The sequence below is a fragment of the Phascolarctos cinereus genome, unplaced genomic scaffold (genome assembly GCF_003287225.1).
Source record: "Phascolarctos cinereus isolate Bilbo 61053 unplaced genomic scaffold, phaCin_HiC Scaffold_1;HRSCAF=81, whole genome shotgun sequence".
NCBI lineage: Eukaryota > Metazoa > Chordata > Mammalia > Diprotodontia > Phascolarctidae > Phascolarctos > Phascolarctos cinereus.
This window is the reverse complement of record NW_027555514.1, coordinates 176,355,728-176,365,411: the sequence shown is the minus strand read 5'-3', so window position 1 is coordinate 176,365,411 and position 9,684 is coordinate 176,355,728.

Below are 9,684 nucleotides of genomic sequence, written 5' to 3'. Positions count from 1 at the left end.
AGAAAAACTGGGAGATTATTGTGAATAGCAAAGCAATGTTGTAATGACGATCAATTGTGAACGACTTGGCAATTCTGATCAATACAATGAACCTGGACAATTCCAGACAAGTCACAATGACGAAATGCTGTCTACCCCCAGAGAGGGAACCAGTGAACTCTGAGTGGAAGTTGAAGTATAATTTCCTCACTGTATTTTTCTTCCTTTTTTTGAAATATGGAAATATGCTTTGCATGATTTCACATGTATAACTGATACATTGTCTTCTCAGTGAGTGGGGGGAAATGTGTGGGGGAGAGAGAGAGAGAATTAGGAACTCAAAATATAAAAATAAAAGAATGCTAAAATAAACAATAAGTTAGAATGTTACAAATCAAAATATAATGTTATACAAAAAAAAGATGTTACTAGTGAAAGATGTCATTTAAATGCCCTACACTAGACATGTTTTTAGGGTGAATTATATCCCCTTTGAGTAGAAATTTGTTTCAGTGATAGTGGTACATATGGAAGGGCCAGATGAATTGTATGACTCTTTTTTGGGGTTGTAAAATTTGCTGCAATACTCCTCGAGGCCAATTATATAAATTTCAATACAATTTGACTTTACTTCATGAATCCCTACTCCTACCTCTTCAGCATCTTTGAACTTTGGAATCTTTAGCAGAAAGGCATAGTTTGGAATTAGTAGTAAGGTCAATTGCTATTGCTATAATTTAACATGTACTATGTCATTTGTTCTTTCTTGTGGCCAATCCAGCCTTTACTAAAGTCTTGCCCTGACGCCTCCTCATAGTACATAGAGTCAAGGTTGTCACTTCAAAGCATAATCTCTGCCAGATACAACCATGCATCAGAGACGTGGCAACCAATTGCATGTTGATCTTGCAACAATGAACAAACATAGGTGAACCCAGAGAGGATTTTTAGATGATGATTTTTCATTTAAAGCAACAGCTAGTGAGTCATGGAGAGGTTGTGATCAACAGAGAAAGTGCTCACATTGATGAAATCATGAGTCCTTGAACTGTGGTCCAGCTATGTTAGGACACATTATTCAATCTGGCAAACATTTATGTCTGTTAGACATAAGTCACTGTCCTAATCCCTGAGCTAGCTTTCAATCTAGCAAGGAAAATAAAATATTGAAATTAAATTAAATTAAAATGCAAAATTAAATGTGTTACATGGATGGGAGATGCAAACAAAAGATTTATGACAGTCCAGAAAAAAGTGAGGTCACCCCTGGTAGAGAGATATGTCCAATTTTCATAGAGAAATAATTATCTGATCGATGTGATGTTAATAGGCAGGGATGGAAGAAATACATTTGAGAGACATAAAAGGCAATATCACAGAGGAGGAAAACCTGAGGAAAAGTTCAGGCTGTAGTGATAGTCCTGTTTGGAGAACTTGTGTAAGAGAACTTTCATATTTGAATTCTTTGGCTCCTGAATGTGGAATGAAAAGAATATTTGTGTACAGAAAATTAATAAAATCCACTTGGGAAGAAACTCACATAGATTGTTCTGAGGACCTAATACAGAGTTGTTTATGATGAAGCTAATGAGATGACATGTTTTAAAGTAGAGCAATAACTACTGATAATGATAGCTGTAGGACATTATGATCCATTAGTTGACTTCTGCGTGACTGTTTAAAGATTTTGACATTTAAAATTAACAAAATTATAAGCAAAATAACTGTTTGGGGAAGATCACATAAGCAATGTTGAGTTCATTGTGAGTTTATTTTGTAAGGTAAAGATGAATCACATTGCTAGGGGCCTCTAATTTCAGGCAGTAGAAACTGTTAAGACACAAGCAGGAAAGTACGCTATAGGATGAGACAGAAGAAGGAGTAGGAGAAGAGTGCGTGAAGCTGGGGGTGAGAAGACAAATGCTGGTCACTGGGATAGGTGAGTTCTCAGCTGCTTTTGCTGAGAACTTGCTGATTGGAAGACAGGCATTGCTTTGCTGGTTGGCTAGAGAAAAGCTGGAGCAGCTGCTGGAAACTCCCTGGCTGAGAGCTAAATCTGATTGCTGTGAAAAGCAGCCGAGTTTATTGCTCTCTGGTGCCACCCAAAGGCTGGAGAAAGGAAAGCCTCTCAGATGTGCCCGAGTTGCTTTTCACTGGTTTGGTAGGTGGTTTTCTGTAGCCAGAGGGCTGGACAAAGCAAAATCCTCTCCTATATGTTCCTCTGAGGAGCCTGACAGTTTAACAGCTTACATATGTAGGCTAACCATGGATCTTTCCACTTTCTTTGAATTATTAGTAATTTCAATGCTTTCAATATCATGGGGATACAAGATTTGCAGGCATATAGCATTACATTGCAAAAATACTGATATTCGAGAGATTGCCCTTTGAGTCACAAAGCAGGTTGGAAATAATAAAGGCACTGAACCATTTCCCCAAAGTAATCCAACCAGCTGCTTCTTACAGCTTTTCAGAACCTAGCTCATGAGCCGTCTGCAGTACATGCCCCAAACACATGTATTGACAAAATAATTCCATAGCCTATCTGTCCATAATCGGAATGATATACACTTTTCATGACTTTGTGTTCCTAGTTCAGATGGTTAGGGCAATCCTTTACAGGGATAGGAGTAGGCACTTAACCTATAATTTCATTGGCATAGGAAACTCCCTCTGTCACTGCAGATTGTCACCTCTGTAACTTACACTCTTAAGAGAGTTGTCTAGTGCAATGAGAGGTAAATTACTTATCCAGGATCACATAGCCAGTTATTTGTCGGAGATAGTCTTTGAACCCAATCTTTGATGATAGCTCTCTATCCCAATGCAATACTAATTTCCTTTATAATTCTTATGTATTTCCAAGTCACTTGACCCTATTTTCCTCAATTTCCTCTACTGTAAAGGAAATGGCAAACCACTCCAGTACCTTTGCCAAGAAAACCCCAAATGGGGTCATAAAGAGTTTGACATAACCAAAAAAAAACCCTGAACAACAATAAAGACTTTGTAGTTCTTCAGAGCCCAATACAATGATAACTCTTTTAAGCAAATAGGAACATCTGGAAAACCTCACCATCAATAGAGAAATCCTTTTATTTTGGCTATATACAAGGTACCTAAAATGTCATTAACAAACACCTTTGGCAAACTCATTTTCTTGTTTAGCATCTTAATTGATATTAATACTTGGAGAATGGATCTAAAAATAATTCCAAACTTTTCTAGTTAAAGGGGCCAGGCTGAAAGACTCAAATGCACATTTTTTAAGTCTTTCCCCCCCCCCTTTTTTTCTTTTTCTTTTACTGAGTGCCCCCTGGTGGAATCAGGTTTTAAACCAATCTAAGCTGTAATGATAAATCATTGTCTAAAAGTATGTCTTAGCCCCCAAATAAGTAAGGTTATGGAGATAATATGAACACTTATTCCTGAAAAGGGAATAGATTACCTCCCAAATCATCGACAAAGAGTAGGCACTCATTCCTGTTCTACTGACCCCAAGTTTAGCAGTCTGACCAACACAATCCTCTAAACAACTTTTAAAAGCACATCAAATCAAATTCTACCCCATTTTTCCAGCCCAGGGCATGTGTGCCTGCAAGATATATTGGAGAAACATAATGGGCAAGATGATCATTGATTGGATATTGGGAGGATGAGAGAAAAGAATACATTAAGGATAATAACTAAGGTTGTGAGTGTTGGCAACTGGCAGGGCGGGGATGGCCTCAGCATCTACATTTATAGCCCTCTATAATCTGTCTCCCACTTACCTTTTAAGCCTTTCTTTGTCCAGATCTGAACTACAACCTTAAGAAATGTTTGTATGGTAAGGGCAAAAGAGAGACTTTCAATTAATGAAAGGTCATAAAGCAACCCCACTCTCCTACTAAATATATATACATATATATATACACACACACATATATATACACACATACATATGTGTGTATGTATGTATGTATGTATGTATGTATGTATATGAAGAGCACTAGGAAAAACGATGATCATGAGCACCAAAAAGAAACTGCAGCAAGTTCCTCTCCTCAGGCCAGAACTCCACAGGAAGATATCCAGAAGCCTATGGGCACTTGGGAAAGGGTGCCAGTAGGAGAGGCAGAAGACAAGAGGAACAACTACAAACACCATGAAGTCTGTAGGTGCCCTGAACATGGATGCACTGTTCTGGGGAGTGAGGGAAAGCAACTGAAACCAGCCTGATGACCCCAGGACAGAAGGTTATAGATTCTCAAAATATAGCCCCTTTCCTCAAGACGCTTACTTTCTAATAGGAAAACAACATGTAAACAGCTATATAATTCTGAAGTCTCTAAAACCTTAGTTTTCTCATTTGTAAAATGTGGACATTAGTACCTGCATTGCAAGGATGCTGCGAAGATTAGATATAAGATATTTTGTGAATTTGAAGGTTCTATATAAATTAAGCTATCATCATCATTTTTATTACAAACACAATAACCAGAAAAAGAAGCCAAGAAAACTCAGTCATCCTAGGCTGCACTAATAATGTATCCAAAATGTCAATCAATCATTTCTTAAGCACCTACTGTGTGTCAGGCACTATGCTAAGGGCTAGGGATACAATGAAAGGCCTTGATCTCAAGAAGCTTGCAATCTAATAGAGGAGACAATACTGAAATAACAATGTACAAACAAGGTAAATAACAGTAAATTGGAGACAATCAACAGAGGGGCAACACTAGCATTAGGGGAAATCAGGAAAGGCTTTCTATAGAAGGTGGGACTTTAGTTGGAACTAGAAGGAAGCCAGTAAAGCCAAAAGGCAAAAATGAGGAAAGAACATTCCAAGCATGGGGAATAGTCATCAAAAATGTCCTCTCGGGGCAGCTACATGGCACAGGCTTGGAGTCAGGAGGACCTGAGTTCAAATCCAGCCTCAAACACTTGACACTTACTAGCTGTGTGACCCTGGGCAAGTCACTTAACCCCAATTGCCTAAAAAATGGTAGTAATAATAATAACAAAGGCAATGAGGGGAAAATAGGTACAATCATGAGCTGCTGGTAGAAGAGTGACCTGATCCAACCATTCTGGAGAAAAATTTAGAACTTATGCCTAAAGAGTTAAAAGCAGTGCATATGCTTTGACCCAGAAATACTACTATTGTTGTTCAGTCATTTAACACTTTTTGTGACCCCATTTGGGGTTTTCTTGGCAATTCTTGTAATTTTCTCCTCCAGCTCATTTTACAGATGGGAAAATGGAGGCAAATAGGATTAAGTGACTTGCCCAGGATCGCACAGCTAATAAGTGTCTGAGGTTGGATTTGAACTTGGGTCTTCCTGACTTCAGGTCTGGCACTCTATCAACTGCACCCCCTAGCTGCCCCAGTAAGATCACTACTAGGTCTATATCCCAAAGAGATCAAAGGAAAAAGAAAAGGAGCTTTATGAACAAAAATAATTACAGAAACTCTTTTTGTGGTGGTAAAGAACTGGAAATTGAGGGAATGCTGATCAATTTGGGAATGGCTGAACAAGTTTTGGTATATGATTGCGAAATGGTAAGGGGATGATTACAGTAAAACATGTCAAGACCTATATGAGCTGAAACAAAGTAAAGTGAGAAAAACTGGGAGATTATTGTGAATAGCAAAGCAATGTTGTAATGACGATCAATTGTGAACGACTTGGCAATTCTGATCAATACAATGAACCTGGACAATTCCAGACAAGTCACAATGACGAAATGCTGTCTACCCCCAGAGAGGGAACCAGTGAACTCTGAGTGGAAGTTGAAGTATAATTTCCTCACTGTATTTTTCTTCCTTTTTTTGAAATATGGAAATATGCTTTGCATGATTTCACATGTATAACTGATACATTGTCTTCTCAGTGAGTGGGGGGAAATGTGTGGGGGAGAGAGAGAGAGAGAATTAGGAACTCAAAATATAAAAATAAAAGAATGCTAAAATAAACAATAAGTTAGAATGTTACAAATCAAAATGTAATGTTATACAAAAAAAAGATGTTACTAGTGAAAGATGTCATTTAAATGCCCTACACTAGACATGTTTTTAGGGTGAATTATATCCCCTTTGAGTAGAAATTTGTTTCAGTGATAGTGGTACATATGGAAGGGCCAGATGAATTGTATGACTCTTTTTTGGGGTTGTAAAATTTGCTGCAATACTCCTCGAGGCCAATTATATAAATTTCAATACAATTTGACTTTACTTCATGAATCCCTACTCCTACCTCTTCAGCATCTTTGAACTTTGGAATCTTTAGCAGAAAGGCATAGTTTGGAATTAGTAGTAAGGTCAATTGCTATTGCTATAATTTAACATGTACTATGTCATTTGTTCTTTCTTGTGGCCAATCCAGCCTTTACTAAAGTCTTGCCCTGACGCCTCCTCATAGTACATAGAGTCAAGGTTGTCACTTCAAAGCATAATCTCTGCCAGATACAACCATGCATCAGAGACGTGGCAACCAATTGCATGTTGATCTTGCAACAATGAACAAACATAGGTGAACCCAGAGAGGATTTTTAGATGATGATTTTTCATTTAAAGCAACAGCTAGTGAGTCATGGAGAGGTTGTGATCAACAGAGAAAGTGCTCACATTGATGAAATCATGAGTCCTTGAACTGTGGTCCAGCTATGTTAGGACACATTATTCAATCTGGCAAACATTTATGTCTGTTAGACATAAGTCACTGTCCTAATCCCTGAGCTAGCTTTCAATCTAGCAAGGAAAATAAAATATTGAAATTAAATTAAATTAAAATGCAAAATTAAATGTGTTACATGGATGGGAGATGCAAACAAAAGATTTATGACAGTCCAGAAAAAAGTGAGGTCACCCCTGGTAGAGAGATATGTCCAATTTTCATAGAGAAATAATTATCTGATCGATGTGATGTTAATAGGCAGGGATGGAAGAAATACATTTGAGAGACATAAAAGGCAATATCACAGAGGAGGAAAACCTGAGGAAAAGTTCAGGCTGTAGTGATAGTCCTGTTTGGAGAACTTGTGTAAGAGAACTTTCATATTTGAATTCTTTGGCTCCTGAATGTGGAATGAAAAGAATATTTGTGTACAGAAAATTAATAAAATCCACTTGGGAAGAAACTCACATAGATTGTTCTGAGGACCTAATACAGAGTTGTTTATGATGAAGCTAATGAGATGACATGTTTTAAAGTAGAGCAATAACTACTGATAATGATAGCTGTAGGACATTATGATCCATTAGTTGACTTCTGCGTGACTGTTTAAAGATTTTGACATTTAAAATTAACAAAATTATAAGCAAAATAACTGTTTGGGGAAGATCACATAAGCAATGTTGAGTTCATTGTGAGTTTATTTTGTAAGGTAAGATGAATCACATTGCTAGGGGCCTCTAATTTCAGGCAGTAGAAACTGTTAAGACACAAGCAGGAAAGTACGCTATAGGATGAGACAGAAGAAGGAGTAGGAGAAGAGTGCGTGAAGCTGGGGGTGAGAAGACAAATGCTGGTCACTGGGATAGGTGAGTTCTCAGCTGCTTTTGCTGAGAACTTGCTGATTGGAAGACAGGCATTGCTTTGCTGGTTGGCTAGAGAAAAGCTGGAGCAGCTGCTGGAAACTCCCTGGCTGAGAGCTAAATCTGATTGCTGTGAAAAGCAGCCGAGTTTATTGCTCTCTGGTGCCACCCAGAGGCTGGAGAAAGGAAAGCCTCTCAGATGTGCCCGAGTTGCTTTTCACTGGTTTGGTAGGTGGTTTTCTGTAGCCAGAGGGCTGGACAAAGCAAAATCCTCTCCTATATGTTCCTCTGAGGAGCCTGACAGTTTAACAGCTTACATATGTAGGCTAACCATGGATCTTTCCACTTTCTTTGAATTATTAGTAATTTCAATGCTTTCAATATCATGGGGATACAAGATTTGCAGGCATATAGCATTACGTTGCAAAAATACTGATATTCGAGAGATTGCCCTTTGAGTCACAAAGCAGGTTGGAAATAATAAAGGCACTGAACCATTTCCCCAAAGTAATCCAACCAGTTGCTTCTTACAGCTTTTCAGAACCTAGCTCATGAGCCGTCTGCAGTACATGCCCCAAACACATGTATTGACAAAATAATTCCATAGCCTATCTGTCCATAATCGGAATGATATACACTTTTCATGACTTTGTGTTCCTAGTTCAGATGGTTAGGGCAATCCTTTACAGGGATAGGAGTAGGCACTTAACCTATAATTTCATTGGCATAGGAAACTCCCTCTGTCACTGCAGATTGTCACCTCTGTAACTTACACTCTTAAGAGAGTTGTCTAGTGCAATGAGAGGTAAATTACTTATCCAGGATCACATAGCCAGTTATTTGTCGGAGATAGTCTTTGAACCCAATCTTTGATGATAGCTCTCTATCCCAATGCAATACTAATTTCCTTTATAATTCTTATGTATTTCCAAGTCACTTGACCCTATTTTCCTCAATTTCCTCTACTGTAAAGGAAATGGCAAACCACTCCAGTACCTTTGCCAAGAAAACCCCAAATGGGGTCATAAAGAGTTTGACATAACCAAAAAAAACCCTGAACAACAATAAAGACTTTGTAGTTCTTCAGAGCCCAATACAATGATAACTCTTTTAAGCAAATAGGAACATCTGGAAAACCTCACCATCAATAGAGAAATCCTTTTATTTTGGCTATATACAAGGTACCTAAAATGTCATTAACAAACACCTTTGGCAAACTCATTTTCTTGTTTAGCATCTTAATTGATATTAATACTTGGAGAATGGATCTAAAAATAATTCCAAACTTTTCTAGTTAAAGGGGCCAGGCTGAAAGACTCAAATGCACATTTTTTAAGTCTTTCCCCCCCCCCTTTTTTTCTTTTTCTTTTACTGAGTGCCCCCTGGTGGAATCAGGTTTTAAACCAATCTAAGCTGTAATGATAAATCATTGTCTAAAAGTATGTCTTAGCCCCCAAATAAGTAAGGTTATGGAGATAATATGAACACTTATTCCTGAAAAGGGAATAGATTACCTCCCAAATCATCGACAAAGAGTAGGCACTCATTCCTGTTCTACTGACCCCAAGTTTAGCAGTCTGACCAACACAATCCTCTAAACAACTTTTAAAAGCACATCAAATCAAATTCTACCCCATTTTTCCAGCCCAGGGCATGTGTGCCTGCAAGATATATTGGAGAAACATAATGGGCAAGATGATCATTGATTGGATATTGGGAGGATGAGAGAAAAGAATACATTAAGGATAATAACTAAGGTTGTGAGTGTTGGCAACTGGCAGGGCGGGGATGGCCTCAGCATCTACATTTATAGCCCTCTATAATCTGTCTCCCACTTACCTTTTAAGCCTTTCTTTGTCCAGATCTGAACTACAACCTTAAGAAATGTTTGTATGGTAAGGGCAAAAGAGAGACTTTCAATTAATGAAAGGTCATAAAGCAACCCCACTCTCCTACTAAATATATATACATATATATATACACACACACATATATATACACACATACATATGTGTGTATGTATGTATGTATGTATGTATGTATGTATGATGAAGAGCACTAGGAAAAACGATGATCATGAGCACCAAAAAGAAACTGCAGCAAGTTCCTCTCCTCAGGCCAGAACTCCACAGGAAGATATCCAGAAGCCTATGGGCACTTGGGAAAGGGTGCCAGTAGGAGAGGCA